We start from the raw sequence: 16856 nt of genomic DNA, 5'->3' as shown, positions 1-16856 counted from the left end.
ATCTTTTTAAAGTGGTTTTTTAAATGAATGCAATTGAGATTTAGTATGGATTTAACTTTTTCTAATTTCCTTTTTTTCTTTATTACCTATTAAGTGTTCTTATACCAGTCTATTACTTTGAAATAATGTATGTGCAGGAAAAGTAGACCACGGATAATCCTACATCTTTATGTAAAAAAGCATTTGAATCTCATCCTTAGTAAAATAAATAATTCTTAACTCCTGGGTTATAATAAATAAATATATATTATTTTCAGACAAAACTGCCTCAGCTGCTAACTCATATCTCGCCAATTTTAGCAATAGATGTAAACTGCCATACATCACAGAAATGCCTCATTTGTGACAGAGCTTGTTTATATAACATTTTGAACTTTTAAAAAATCACCTTTTGTTTTTGAGGCTTTTGACAGTGGAGTAGAGACAAATCTCAGGAGAACAAGTAACTTCTAACAAATGAATTAAATTGAAGTGGATTTTTTCAATTAAATGTCTGTTTTTAAAAGGAATACATGGAGATGACCAACATTTCAATTTAATTAATAACTTGATTTAAAACTCTTTGCTTTGTTAACATGTAGCTTGATAGTGTTGCTTATGATTCAAAGAGCAAGAGCTACAAAGTTTTCATTCATTACGAAAAAGGTAAAGGGTAGTGATTTCCTATAGCATTTTGAAAAAAAAAAAAATTATGGAAGTACAGTTATCCCTTCGTATCCACAAGGGAATTGGTTCCAGGACCCTGTAGATACAAAATCCACAGATGCTGAAGTCCCTTTATAGAGTAGAGTAGAACAATGCATACAGTTGGCCCTCTGAATCCACAGATTCCCAACTGTGGATCAAAAATACTGTTTCTATTCCACAGTTGGTTGAATCTATTGATGTGAAACCCAAGGATATGGAAGACTGACTATAGGTGTACATGTGTGGGAAAGTACACATATCGTAAAATGCTTGATAAATTTTCATCTATGTAACCAGTACCCAGATCAAGACAAAACATTACTGACACCAGAGTCTCATCCTGCTGCCTTCCAGGCACCCCTCCCGCCTACCCCCCCCCCACCGAAGGGCAGCCACTATCCTTATTTACTACAGCATAAATTGGTTTTGTCTATTTTGATACTTTATGTGTATGAAACAGCATGTTCACTTTTGTGTCTGGCTACTTTTCACTCAGCAATGTGAGATTAACCCTCATTATACACAGAATTATAGATCACTTATTTGCATACCTTTTGCCTTCTCAGTGGTTCTGAATTGGGGTACTTTTGCCCCTTGGGAAATTTGGCAATATTTGGAGACATTTTTTATTGTCGTAGCTGTGGGAATGGAAAGTGCTTTAGGCATCTAGTAGGTAGAGGCCAGAGATGCTTGTAAACATGCTATAAAGCAAAGTCCAACTCCCACAGCAAAGTGATTTGGTCCATTGCTTTGTTTCTAATTTGCATATTGTTTATTCAAGCATTTCTTACCTTGTAACATTCTTTGAGCTGTATTCCCTCGAAATTTCTACATTTGTTTTAACAATTCTGAAGTTTCATCTACTGGTTGAAAAGGAACTCCCTCTAGGTGGCCATGGCGCCATGTATGGTATTATACATGGGGTGGGGGAGTCCTTTTATCATCTTGCTTTCTAACAGGATTTCCAGAAACGGAGCATGAGAAGCAGTAACTGCCAATTAAAATTTGTTTCCTGAAATGTTATGACAAGATTCAGGTTTGGGAAGTACATCCCCAGGGACTCTTGCTGATAATAGGAGAAAATAGTGGATTATTTTGTACTGCAGTAAGAAAACCACAAGTGTCCGTTTCATTATAGTCACTTGCTTAGGAATTTGTAAATCACCCATCTTAAACATAAGTTTGCTACCTTTAAAATAAGGCTGAGCCATTGACATTGGTATTAGACCTGTCACTGAAAAACACGTTTTTGTTCTGAAATTTGTATTTTGACAAGAACTGAGAAATTATTGTATAGAAGTTAAATTCTAGAAGGGATCTTTCAGATCATGTGACCCATATCCCACATTTTATAATAGACAAAATGGGAAACAGGAGCATGTATCAGTCACAGCTAGTGTTAAGACCTAGTGCTGACACATGGCTGTGATTCATATATCTATCTATATCTATATATATCTATATATATACACACACACACATATATATGTATATATATGCTCTTCATGGTCATTATCAAGAAGTTTAAGTGATTAAATATATCAAAGAGTGGCAGAATTTAAGCTGAAAACTTTCGGGTTAGCTAATACTGCTAGCACATTTCATAGGTGAAGAAACTTCCCGAATTCATTCCATTGAACTCTGCATGCTCTGAATTTCTTTGAAAACTTACTGAAATATCTAAAAATTCAATTATAGAAGCTACACTTCAAACAGTAGTTCTCTGGCTTCAAGCTTAAAACTTTCACGTCTTACTTAGGCATCTGTCATTTGTCACGTCAACATAATCCTTAGATTGGAACAAAATGCTTTTAGTTTGAACTCTAATTCCTCTTACGACTGGCTCTCTCGTTGCTTCGATGCAGGATTTATCCCCCTTGGCACGGTTGACATTTTGAACCAGATAGTTCTTTGTTCTGGGAGCTGTCCTGTGTGTTTTAGGAGGTTTGGCAGCATCCTTGGCCTCTCTCTAGATACCAACAGCAGCCCCTATCATGACAAAAATGTCTTCGGACATTGCCAGAGTTCCCTGGGGAGCAAAATGTTTATCTGAAAAAAACGTAACCAAGTGTCCTGTATTTTAAATCTCTGACAATCTTACTCATTTGTATAGTCTTTGGTTTACACCACACCATTTTGTACTTGATTATACTCGTATACTTTGTATACAACTCTTGTATTTTTTGTTGTTTTAAATCGTTCTTCCCATACATGGCAAGTAGGGTCCCAGTTCCCTACTAAACTTAAACACAGCACTAAAGGTAATAATCTTCATTCTCATCTTCCCTTACTAACCAGGATATTTTAAACTTTTTCATAAGTTTTTTCTTGTCTGCCCTCCCCATTTTATGTCAATAGAATATGTGTAAGCTACAATTTATCCAAAAGATTCAGTTCAGACATTGAGCATTTGACTTCCAATCATATTATTGGAAATTATAATCACTTAAAACCATGTTGCTACTATAAAGCTATAGTAATTAAGATAGATTGATATTAGCATATGGATAGACAAACTGACCAACTAACAGAAAAAGCAAGTCCAAGAAAGACCTGCACATAAGTAGTCAATTTATATCAAAAGTGACACTGCAGTGCAGTGATAAAAGGCTGATCTTTTCAATACAGTATATTGCCAAGTCAACTGGCTATTCATATAGGAAAATAACATATTTTTGCTTTTACCTTATACCATAAAATACATAAAAATTACTTTCAAATTGCATATCTAAATGTGAAAAACAAAGCTTTTACCAGAAAAAAAAAAGATCTCTGTGATCTTGTAGGCAAGGTTTTTTTAAAAAATATCAAGACACAGCACTAACCATACAAGGGCAAAAATTGATTAATTGTATTATATTAAAATTAAGAACTTTTAATTCATCAAAAGACATGAATGCAACCAACAGAGTTGAAAATATAGACATATCCAACAACCCATATATACATGTATATATGTGTGTGTATATATGCATATATGTATGTATATATGTATAGCCAAAAAAATGTACATACATTTAAGAAAAAACTTAAAATTGTAATAATATATACTGATAACAAAAGATGAATATAAGTCATGTATATATGTTTTTTTGGCACCCCCCAGTATATATTGAACAAAGGACTCGTGTACAAAATACATGAACTAAAATCAGTGAGCAAAAAAAAAAAAAACAGACTTAAACATTTACAAAGAAAGATACCTAAATGGCCAATAAACATGAAAAAGTGCTCTACTTAATCATCAGAAATGTAAACTGAACCCACAATACCACACCACTACATATCCCCAGAATGGCTAAAATGAAAAAGAAGAAACTAAGTTTAGCAGTGATGTAGAGCAACTACAGCTGTTGTTGGTGGAAAACATTATGGCATAAACACTGTAAGATGCAATTCTAAAGCTTAACATATCCTAAGACCTAGCAATTCCACTGAGTTGTAGACCGAAAATGTACACCTCTGTTCATCAAAAGACGTACTCCTATGAAAGTCTTTACTAACACTATATAATAGCCAAAACGTAGGACACTGCCCATCAACATGAGACTAGAGATGTCATGTGTGACATATTCACATAGTGGGATATGCTATATAATGAAAATGAATGCCGTATGACTCCTGCAACAAAATGATGACACTAATAAGTATAATGTGGGAAAGAAGCCAGATACAATAGATTCATTCCATTAATGGGAAGTATAAAACAACCCTATGCTGCTAGACAGCAGGATGGTGCTTATCCCGGGGGGCACTGGAGGAAAGGCCAGAAAGAAGGCCAGGTAAGGCCCTGGAGTGTTTGGTAATGTTATTTTTTCTGAATTGGGGTGTTGACTACATGTGTAATTTAGTTGTGCAAACTCAAATTGTACACTTAATTGTATATACATTATACTTCAATAAATTGTTTTTTAAAATAGAACCAGGGACCCTAGCAACCAGAGCAGTGACAGCAGCAACCGCTGGAATGACAAAAGCAACACCAGGCAAACAAGCCCTAGCCAGATGGGAAGAGAAAACCAGTCAGAAGCCAAAGAGATAGAGCTTAATGCCCAGATTCCCCCCAGCGAGAAGATGAAAGGCAGCGTCCTTGTCCGTGCTTCCTAATTATGAGAAGCTTTCACTATCTACAAACTGCATTGAAAAAATTGCCAAACTGAATGGCTTAAGAAACTTGAGGATATTGTCCTTAGGAAGAAACAACATGAAGAACTTAAATGGACTGGAGGCAGTAGGAGACACGTTAGAAGAACTGGATCTCCTCAATTTTATGGAGAAGTTGAAAACTTGAAGATTCTCTACACGTGGGATAACATGGTGAAAAACTGGGCTGTTTGTGAAGCTGGCAGAACTGCTATGCCTGGAAGACCAGGTATTTGTAGGCCAACCCTTGGAAGAGAAACATTCTGCTGCAGGGAATTGAAGAGGCAACCAAGAGAGTGCCCAAACTGAAAAAGCTAATAATTAAAGAGGATGAGGAAGGAGAAAACATGTTTTCCGCTTTGTGGTAACTTATTTCAACGTCATAAGAACAATATATATGTTTGGTTATAATGGTCTATTTTAAAGATTCTATATGGGGCAAATGGTTCTTAAGATAAAACCAATCTCTGATTCCTATTTTTTTCTCAGCCTATTCAGTGTTAAGAAATGGTAACACCAACTTTATATATTGTAGCCCTTTTTTTAGAAACTATAAACTTTCCATTTTTGTCTTCAGTCCCAGTTATGTATTGTATGACTTCATCTATGGAAACCTTTATAGGCCAATCATTTTTAACAACAAAGGAACAAATGCGCTTCTTTATTCACTTTTTTTAGGCCAGACATTTAAATATACCGGGGGTGCCAAAAAAATTTACACACATGACTTGTATTCATCTTTTGTTATCGGTATATATTATTGCAATTTTAATACAGTGTTTTTCCTTTCTTAAAATGTGTATACCTTTTTTTGGCACCCTCTGTATGTACTTAACTTTTGAAAAAAAAATGTATAACCAAATCCACCCTTTCATAGTTGACCTATTTTTAGATAACTGGTAACATAAAAAGAGCCTTAAAAAAATTAAATTTTATAATTATATCAGAAAATGTTAAAACAAAATTATGGTCTTTCTTTTAAAATATTTAGGTATAATTTCAACTAAACATTAATTCTTAGGTTAAACAAAGCATCAAGTTTGCAGAGCATTTCATTTTTCTTATAATATTGTTTTATTAGACATATTTTACATTTTTATAATATCAATTTTGCGAAGACCTTAAAGAGTTTTCCAAGAACTTTTTAATCCTTGGATAGTTAATTAATTCTCTTAGAGATCCTAACATTGAGTCATTCTTATAGTTTTTTCCCTCTTTAATTATTAATCGCTCTAACAGTCGCTTTATCATATTTGAGTATTTCATGAAATGTTTCATTTATGTCATTTTACAATTTTAATTCAGCATATTTACATGAAATGCCAGTCATTAAATATGTTTACTTAAAATGAAAACAGGCTAAACAGATAGGGTTGCAGTGCTATAGTCTGCTTTGATCTTACTGTCCTATATAAAAATAGAGGCTCTAATTGCTTTAATTTTGTTTTGTGTAAGATTATATTTAACTTACAACTTCTTACATATTCTAATATAAAGAGCAATATTCCTGCATTTAAAATGAGTGGCAATTTAATGATAAAAAATTGGCATTAAGAGCATATGAGATCTTAGTCTCCAGCATATGTCATCAGTTTGACTCAAATAAGCTCTTATAAATATTCACACACAAAAAAACAATAGGCACGAAACTTTTTAACCAGTTTGTACTTACAGTGTAAGTCATTTTGCTGTAAATTTTGTAGTTTTTGAATAGTAAAAAGCCATCCTCATCACAAACTTCATGAAAAAGTACCTGCCAAAGGTCTATTTTTGTTACTGGAAGAATGCTTCAGCATCGTGCCTGTCACATAGATGATGGGTAATAGACGTGAAATAGATGCTGACTGTTTAACGATGGTTCGGAACAGTAATCCAGACTTGGTGAGGTCAAACTGGAACTTTGTCTTTGTGTCCAACTACAGCACAATTGGAACAGTATATTTAGTGAAATATACTGCCTATCTCCCAAATATTGCATGGTACATACTTCTAAAAAGTTACTTGATTCTATCTGATATTCAAATTTATCTGAGTGTCCTCTATTTTTATTTTCTAAATCTGGTAACCCTCGTAAATGACACCATTGTTATCAAGCAATAGTTATTTTTAACGGTGAGATTGTAGAGGGACTTGAATAGATACCAAACTAAATTTTGTAAAACACAAAAATACCCACTTAAGGTTGAAACAAGTACAAGTTTTGAGCACTCTGAAAAAACAGCATTTTTAGAGTTAAACAAATGCCTCAATAATTCATTATTATTATTTATTTCAGGTTTTTGCCTTTGATTGTTTGTGGTTACTGTTCATTGATTGTTTTTTTGTTTGTTTTTTTTAAGGGGAACAGGACTTGATTGGGGAACAGTGTGTACTTCCAGGACTTTTTTCCAAGTCAAGTTGTTGTCCTTTCAATCTTAGTTGTGGAGGGCGCAGCTCAGCTCCAGGTCCAGTTGCCATTGCTAGTTGCAGGGGGCACAGCGCACCATCCCTTGCGGGAGTCGAACCGGCAACCTTGTGGTTGAGAGGACGTGCTCCAACCGAGCCATCCAGGAGCTCAGCGGCAGCTCAGCTCAAGGTGCCGTGTTCAACTTAGTTGCAGGGGGCGCTGCCCACCATCCCTTGCAGGACTCGAGGAATTGAACTGGCAACCTTGTGGTTGAGAGCCCACTGGCCCATGTGGGAATCGAACCCGCAGCCTTCGGAGTTAGGAGCTTGGAGCTCTAACAGCCTGAGCCACTGGGCTGGCCCCATTGATTGTTTTTTTATTTTCTTTTTAATTTCTTCAATTCATGTTAAAACTGATTAAGTTAGATCCTTAACATTGGAATCAACAATATTTTTTAGAATTTTTTTCTCAACATTCCTATTTGACTACAGAGGAACCTGAGATCCATTGTCACTTGCTTATATGCCCTTATATAAAAAGTTATTTTAAATACAACTTCCATCTCAAATGTCACACAATCTTAATTGTAAATTACCAGATTTGGAGCCACTTAAATTGAGTTAAATCACTAGTAGGATCAAAGAAACTTAGTTCTGGCACTGAACAGGCTGGGAAAGAGAAAGGAAAACTGTTTACTGCAGTGTGGCTAAGATATGGTAATAAGATTTGTCCTATATTAAGCCCAGGTGAGGTAAAATACCTTTGCAGAGTCAAGTGGTCACTCATGGGAAATAAACTCTCCTGGGACACTGGGGTATGAATTTGTGACCTGAAAGAGGCAATTATTCTCAAATGGATGAGCAAGCACTTGGCTTTTAGCAGGCTCCCTATTTATAGTTCCCTTAGAATCACATGCAGATGAACACACAGGGTAGTTGTATGCAGGTAAGCCTGAATGTCTACATGGATTCAAGATAATAATGTTTCCAGGGGGCAAAAATCACTTTAGCAAATTGGAAAAAAACCTGAAAGTTGGTCAAGAAATTTACAATGGAGATACAACTGGTATTAAATTGAAACCTTTATGGATTTTGTCATGGGACTTTTGTATATAACAGTTAATACGAGTTTTTCCAAGCAAATTAGAAGTGTAGCAATAAAGTGAAAAAGATGTGATATACGAGTACTACTTGGGGCTGTCGGAACTCTGGCCTGCGTCTTGGATTAATCCTGTTTTCCATTTTAAAATTACGTTTATTTTCACTGGTGAGTTAAAGACTATAGAAGCTTCATATATCCTGTTTTCTGACATTGTGATTATTATGAAGGATAACTGAAGGGCACTGAGATTAATTCCATAAGTTATGTGTAAAAATCCCTCAGTAGTTTACAATCATTTCCAATAGTAGAGCTCCACTGGACGGTTTGATCCAAAACAGCAGCAGCTGTTGGAAGCCCAGGACTGCTTTTAGCTGTTGGCCTTTCCACTTCATAGCATTGCCCCTTCTTTTCAAATTTTAATAAGTGTCCTCTCTCTCTGTCACACACATACACACACACACACACACACACACACACACACACCTTGTGAGCAAAACAACTAAGAACAAGATAACCATATATATCATATATATATATATATATATATATGTGTGTGTGTGTGTGTGTGTGTGTGTGTATATATACATATATGTGTGTGTGTGTGTGTGTGTGTGTATATATATATATATATATATATATATATATATATATAGTGAGGTATGTTTATCAAATTTAAAATTTGTCCACAATGTGAATATCTCAAATGGATAAGAGTCCCTACTTTTGAACTTGGGACTTTGCCAACTTTTTTCAACCCTCTGCTCATAGATGTTTAAAAATATAAACTGCAGTGATACATTTGGACAATAGGTGTCACCATCTAATTACCTAGAAATACCTCAAATTTGGGACTTCTAATTCTGCCAAGAATCTGGGGTTCCTGATTTTATAAAGAATATCCTACCTTATCAATTATGTCCGTTTGAAATTTAAACTGTCCTGTTTAGAAAGAGAGGTTCCTATACATTGCTAATGACTTCATTTCTTCCTCTTTTCCCCTAGTGCTATTACCCAGATGCCATTACTTAGTCTCTGAAATTAATTGCATTACCTTTAAAATAGAAAATGAATCTCTGGTGCAGTCAATAGTTATACACGTCATTTTTTTTTCTTTTTTTTTTTTAAATTGTGAGTTCCTGTAAAGGTATCAGTTTGTCATGGGGCCGTTGTAGTGGCTTGAATCACAAAACAAACATGGGGAGAAGGATTCCTAGCTACTAATACTTAAAAAAAGGGGCAGCAGTGAGACCTCATGTGAGGTGGTCAAATTTATCCTCACTGGCGAGACAACCGAGAGATCCTAAAGTAGTCAGGGAGTGCTGGTTTAGCAAAAAGATCTGATATGGTCTCAGATTTCAAATTAATTTCCAGTTGTTAAGCAATTATGTTTCCTCCTGTACCCAGTAAAAGGAACCAAGTCTCAAATATTATGAAAGCAAAAAGTTAATAAGGGTGGACTATTGGGCCTTAGAAATGTAATAATGTATTATGGTTTTTGAGTCATTAAAAATATACAATACAATTTGAAATATAAAACAATGTGAAAAAAATGAAACATTTAATTTGTTTCATGTTACTATGCAGTATTTGGAACAGGGCATTCAAAATCTTAAGCATCTTTTGAATTATAAAAGAAAATTCAAAATTCATAATTAGTTTAATATTAAGAATGTTTGTTCTGATTCTCTGAAATGTAAGGTATGTGAGAATAGGCACATTTGTTGAATTTTAAGGTCATCATAAGTTAGTAACAGAACCTTACAAATAATCCATAGCCTTCTGGTAAGAAAAAAAAAAAGGCATAGAAATACTGATGTTTTGAGTGTTCGAAATCATCTAGTCCTAGTATCATTCAGATACTATTTGAATAGCGAGAAGATTCCAGGCCCTAGGAATGTTGTATGAAACAGAACACACAGCAGTGAGTGGACTGGTTTGCCTAGAGCTTCCTTAACATGCAAGGGAGGGAACTGAGGCTCGAAAAATAGATTGGGGCTGGATTGAAGGGCTTTTCTTTCCCAGAATAAGGAATCTGCACTATATGCTGTAGCATCACTCATTGAAAGTTCTTGAGTAGGAGAATAATTCTATTACAACGACATTTAGTCCTACTCTTTGTTAGATGAGAAAACTCAAGCCTTTACAGTCTTAACGGATTTGCCCAAGGTCACATGAGAATCTAGATTTCCTGGGTCTTAGTCTGTTGAATTACTTCTTTATTGGTAATTTCTGATAATTCAGCCAGGCGGTTTTGAAATTAATATTTTCTATAAGAAAAAAGAATTCCAGTGCAGTATGGGCATTTACATTATCAATTTGCATTCCATGATCATCTATTTGGAATGCAGTCTTCATTAGGAATCTTCCCCATTCTCAGAGGAAACTAGGTTGCTCACAATGCTCCTGCTTTGAGCAGCGCTGCTTCCTGGATCATCAGTGATGACAGGGATGGCAAGCTGTCTGATGGAGGTGCTACAAGTGATGGAGAAAGGAAGTCCAATACCTTTGTATAATAAAATACTGCATTTGTTCAGTAATGTTTAGGTTTGATAATTATAGTTCTATGGCAATAAGAAAGCACCTTTCTTGTTGAAATTCCTCACTCAGCAATAATGTTAGGAATCTGAAACTCCTATTTTTTTCCATTGACTTTCTTTCTGAGCATGCAAGATTTCTTAGGAATGCAACTATCACATTACAGCAAAATGGACAAATGGACAAGTGAGGATATGAGGGCTATTAATTTATTTTGCACAGTTATTTAAAGCATTCTATTATATACAGTGAAATCTATTTATTAAAATAGGTTATAGCCAACCCTTGGCTAGTTACTTCAATCATTGCTTGCTATCCCTATGTAAATCTGAAGGTATTTGAATAGTTTTAAAATTTTACCGTTCACTGAGTATTTCTCAAACCTCATACCTTTCTTTGGCTTTTTACTTAATCATCTCTTATATAGGTGCACTCTGACTGAATTAGTAAAGTTTGACTTTTTATTCTGATTCCTTTTATGTCTGCTCCAAGTCGTAGCGCTTTGCCACATTTAGAGTCTTTGGAGGAGATAAAATTTGAGCTAGCCTAGGAGGGGCAGATACTGTTTGAATAGCGAGGAGATTCCAGGCCCTAGGAATGTTGTATGAAGCAGAACACACAGCAGTGAGTGGACTGGTTTGCCTAGAGCTTCCTTAACATGCAAGGGAGGGAGATGAGGCTTGAAAAATAGATTGGGGCTGGATTGAAGGGCTTTTCTTTCCCAGAATAAGGAATCTGCACTATATGCTGTAGCACTACTCATTGAAAGTTCTTGAGTAGAATAATTCTATTACAACGACATTTAAAAAGATAACATCTTCTGGTGATATAGGGTATCAATTGCAGGAGACAAGTAACTGGCAACAAGACTGCTACTGTAATGGAAAAGATCAAAGGTCAGAGAGACCTAAATTAGGGTGGTGGCTGTTGAAAATGAGATAAATATTCCAAAAGAAGAATGAAAAGGAATGGATAGCTGATTGCTTCGTTTGCCTTGCTCCCAACATCCTCTCCACATCTAATAATCCAAACAAAAGATGGCAGTTTTCAGCCTGTATGGTTGAGAATAATAATCATGAAATAATAATAATAGCCAACATTCCCGTGGCGCTTACTACATGCCCAGCATTTGTCTAAGTGCGTTACATGTAATAATTAGCTTAATCTTCATAACAAGCTCATGAAATAAGTATTATTGTTTCCATGGCACACATGGGAGTCCTGAAGCAGAGAGAGGTCAGGTGATGTGTTCAGTCACACAGATAATGAGTGACAACCACAAAGGAACACAAGCCAGCAGGCCCCAGGGTCTAATGCCTCTCCTGATGGTCTCATTAACAAGTACTAGTCTGTGGGTTACAGCCGTCTTAAATTTAGATGCATTCAAGCTGAAATGGTGGTGAATATCCAATTGGGAATATCTAGCAGGTACTTAAAGTTGGGAACCTAGAATTCGGAGGATAATCAATATTGAAGACATAGAATTGAATGCTACGCGTACCTCACTCAACCAACTCAGATATTTGATACACTTCATTACTGAATTTAGATTAGAATTTAACTCACTGATTTTCCACAGTTCAGGAAAGGAATGTGGTGGGGGTGGGATTAAGACAATAAAGATTTTCAAGCTTAGCAGGAATAGTGCTAACAGAATTCCTCACCAGAGCTCTCAGTAGCAATGTTCTGCTTATCTTTTGTTCTCTCATATATTCTAATAATTTGCTATTTGATCTCGTACTATTTTAATTTCCATCGGGTTCTAGGAAATCATGTAGCTGAGAATATTTTCATGTTTATTTTAGAAGTTCTAACATGTTTTAGGCTTCTGAAATTCTCAACATTACAACATGCCATGAAATATCATTGTGTTCAGATATCTAGACACTCATTAGGAAATCAAAGGGCTGTATTGTATCATCACTTAAAAAAAAAAAAGTGGGGGGCGGGATTTGGAAAACACCTGGGTTTGGAACCTTGTTTTGCCATTTACAAGTTTTCCAACACTGCGCAAGTTACTTTCTGTCTCTGATAATACTCATCTAGTAGGAAGATTGTAAGGTTTAGAGGAAATGACATAGGCAAGTCATTTGTTACCATTTCCTATGGAAAAGGTCAGTAAATTTTAGCTGCTATTATTATTTGATCTCTGTGCACAAATTCTGTGGACATCTAAACAGTAAAATGTCCCCATGAAGTGCATTTCCCTAAAAATACAGTACAAACCACTTCAAGAAGAGATGTGTTTGGCAAACACTTTAGTACTTAATCTAACCACAACTTTGGAGTAAAAAAAATAATGCCATCACAAACAATTCATAACATCCAAAACAAACAAATGGATCCTCCCACTAGCTGTTAATACATAGATAGTGTTAACTTAGGTAATCATGGGATTCACTGGTTTAGATGTAATCAGCCATTACGTGCCAGAGACATTTGTCAGTAACTTTTTATTGGCATTTGAAATAGTTATCCTTTAGTTAGCTAGGCAGTACCTCAAAACCCAACACGTCAACACTGGACCCAACAGAATTTCACCTCAAAAATTTAGAAAGATACTTATATACATACACTGAGAAAACCTGAGATTTTGAAAGTCAATATTTAAAAGTCAAAAGTGACAGATGCTGTGTGTTTGTACAGCCAAGTCTTAACAAGTCCTACCCTGGTGCAAAATAGTTCCCTATGTGGGGATTTTGCTAAGTCATTGCAAAGGTCAAACTCTTTGTTCATGTCTATTGTGATGACTCTATTTGTGTCAGTAAGGGATTAGAATTGACCTCTTTTTTGCACAGACATAATCTATTGAAATTTACATACATATCTCATTTAATATTCACTAGAACAGAATGGGGAAAGTGATGTTATCTACAACTCATGATGAGGAAATTGCAACTCAGAAAAAAAAATTATTTCAGGTCACAAAGCTTTTAAGTAACGGACTAGGCACCCGAGCACAGTGTTTTTCATGTGAAAGTGCCCATCTTTCATAGCGCATAGCGTTGTGAAAATCATTGGTTAAGCTTCTCACTTTCAGAAATAGGTTTTGGATATTTTACTGGAAGGAAGATCTGTTAGTTATGGGAAAGTTATTTAAATGTAATTTAAAGTGATTTTGAGAAATTATTATTTTAGGTACAGAAGTCATAAATAGAAAGACTCGATGGCAGATTATATGGCCGTGTTTCAGAGTGTGTTCTGCTGCCTTTGGAAACTGAAAGTCTAACCAGCCTTTCAGTTCTGGATTTAGAAAAAGAGCACTGTTTTTACATTGACTAATAAAACTTAGATGAAATTAAAATTCTTTACATTGAAATCCCTAGCATGATAAATTAATAAAATGAAATATCTTTATTCATATATAATTCATATACTATTTAACATAAGCACCTGCTCATATGGTTTAGTGAAGATCAAGAATATTGTAAATACCTTAACCAGAATTGTACTACAGACAATTCCCTAATGACGGTTTGACTTATGATTTTTCAACTTTACAATGGTGCAAAAACAGTAGGCATTTAGCAGAAAAAATATTTCAAATTTTGAATGTTGATCTTTTCCCGGGCTAGCGAGATGCAGCATGGTACAGAGTCTCTCTCTCATGATGCTGGCCGGCCACAGGGAGATGCAGCTCCCGTCAGCCGTGTGATCGCGATGGCAAACAACCGAAACACTGCAGTGCACTGTGTTGCCAGCATTTTTTGGATATAATGTTCTGAGCATGTTTAAGGTAGGCTAGGCCCAGCTATGGTGTTCGGCAGGTTAGGTGTATTCTAAGCATTTTCGACTTACACTGCTTTCAACTTATGCTGGGTTTATCAGAACGTAACCCCATTGTAAGTCAAGGAACACCTGTATTTATAAAATGATTATACGAATGAATTAGAAAGAAACATCCTAAAAGTAGTCTTAATACATCTAAATGGCTATGGTTGCCCTCAATAAAAAGATTACAGACATTTATGTGCATGTGTCCAAATATATGTAAATAGGTACAGGCTGGTTTTAGCCCTGATATTATTTTATTACTTTTATTATTTAATACTATTCTGATGCTTAAGGTTACTATGAGATATTTTTAACTGTTATAATTCTGTGTTTCTTTATCATATCTTAACTAGTATTCAAACTAGAAACAAAGTTTAGAAGCAGTAGCCTGTTGCTTTTAATTAGATATTCATTGCTAGATCGAGGAAATATATGTCAGGGGTTCTTAACCTTGTCTTCATGCCATGAGCCCCTTTTCAGAATAATGTTTTTAAATGCAGAAATTACATGTATTATTAAAAAAATGATTATTTTGAAATACAGTTATCAAATATTTTTAAAATTTGTGATAGGATATGTATGCTTTTTATTAATGCTTTAAATTACAAGATGTAATCAGTCTAATAGCTACTATAATTTTGAATTACTGATAACTATAAATGGTATTATGAGATATCTGCAACAACTATAACATGATAGGAAAAGATCTATGTTTTCTGTTGGTGACAAGTCACAGGAACTGCTAATAACATTTGATTAGTTGTCTATATTCCTAATGAAAAGAAATGTCAAATTTCAGTTAAATGTTAGTGCAAATAAAAATGTAATTTTTTTCCTAACCAAATTTATTCTAAGTATGGACCCCCTTGGGGTCCAGGGACCCCACGTTAAAAAAGCCTGTAACTAATCTGTTTACTAAAAGTTTGTATCTGCAGGGATTATTTACTGTTATTGCACGCTTTGGGACTGCTACTATATTAATTCTTTTAATATTTAAAGTTGACTAAACTGCTATATCAATTTGAGCTGGTCTACATTTTGGTATCTAACACAGTGGAATCTTATTTCTCAGCCATATAACATGAAGACAGGTGGCTCTCCTAGATAAGGTAATTCGGGGACCAAGTCTCTTTCCATCTTGTGGCTGCACGAGATCCTACGGCCTTGTTGTTGTCTAACTTCCACTGATGGAAAGGGTAGAGTGTGTGAGGGAAGCACGCCAGCTTCTTAAAAAGCTTTAGCTCGGAGGTGACATACTTCACCACCACGCATATTCCTTTGACAAGAACTAGTCACCAAATCTGGGCACCACTTCATACTAACAACTCTATTACAGTGGAATGGGAAACAAAAACTTTGGGTGGACAGTTAGCTGTATCTACCACAAGCACGTTTTCTCATTGAGCTCTCACACAATAGATTTGGGGGACAGTTTTCCTAATACTATATCATCCTTCACGTTCCTGAGGTGGACCCTACTTGGTTGCGGTGCGTGGTTGTTTTTCTAAGTTGTTGAGCCAGGTGAGAGGAACAAACAAACACCCCAGCAGCTGTTGCTCAGGGAACGGGAGCACCTAAGCTGCAAACACAGGAATCCTCTTTGAAGTGTCCTCTTTCCTCCTCAAAGGTGATCTGTCTGTTACTGCTTTCTATTTATTTTACATACATCCTAAATACCACTCAAATCAGGACTCTTCCTGCCACTGCCTCACCTCAGAGCCTCATAAAGTCTCTCCTGGACCATTTCTACAATCGCCTCCAGACTGAGCCTTCTGCCTCCACTTTTGTCCCTCTTCCAAAGCCATATTCTCTACCAGAATTCTCAAACTTTGAAAACTTCACACCCCTATGAGTGAAAAAATTGAGCACACACCTCAGTACATGCATATTGATTATTTATAAGTTATATATACTTTCTCTTTCACCATTATGTACATCATAAAACTTTATGATATAGAGATGAAAGCATAAATATAAATAGAAGTTCTAAAATGATATTCCCCAGCCAATGCATTATTTGATACACCTGTTTCAGTGTGGGTTCTGTCAGGGTAAGGGACACTACAAGTACTATAGGACTGAGGGTTAATATAAGAATTAGAGTCTACCTAATGAGGGAGAAGCTAAGAAGCAAAGGTTTGTCTGCAAGCGGGCAGTCAGAGTATTGGAGGAATTTTCACAGCTTCAACTTGAAGCGGAAAAGCCAGAGTTTGCAAAAGTCTGAAAAGCA

The 16856-nt window shown here is 35.5% G+C and overlaps 1 pseudogene; it reads left to right on the top strand.

Annotated features, from left to right (window-relative positions):
- The first annotated feature begins 65 nt into the window (after positions 1-65).
- Positions 66-5691, top strand: LOC141572242 (dynein axonemal light chain 1 pseudogene; annotated as a pseudogene).
- Positions 5692-16856: the final 11165 nt, after the last annotated feature.

This window comes from Rhinolophus sinicus, linkage group LG01 (assembly GCF_036562045.2).
Source record: "Rhinolophus sinicus isolate RSC01 linkage group LG01, ASM3656204v1, whole genome shotgun sequence".
Lineage (NCBI taxonomy): Eukaryota > Metazoa > Chordata > Mammalia > Chiroptera > Rhinolophidae > Rhinolophus > Rhinolophus sinicus.
Note: the sequence above shows the minus strand (reverse complement) of the source record. Positions and strands in the feature narration are given on the sequence as shown.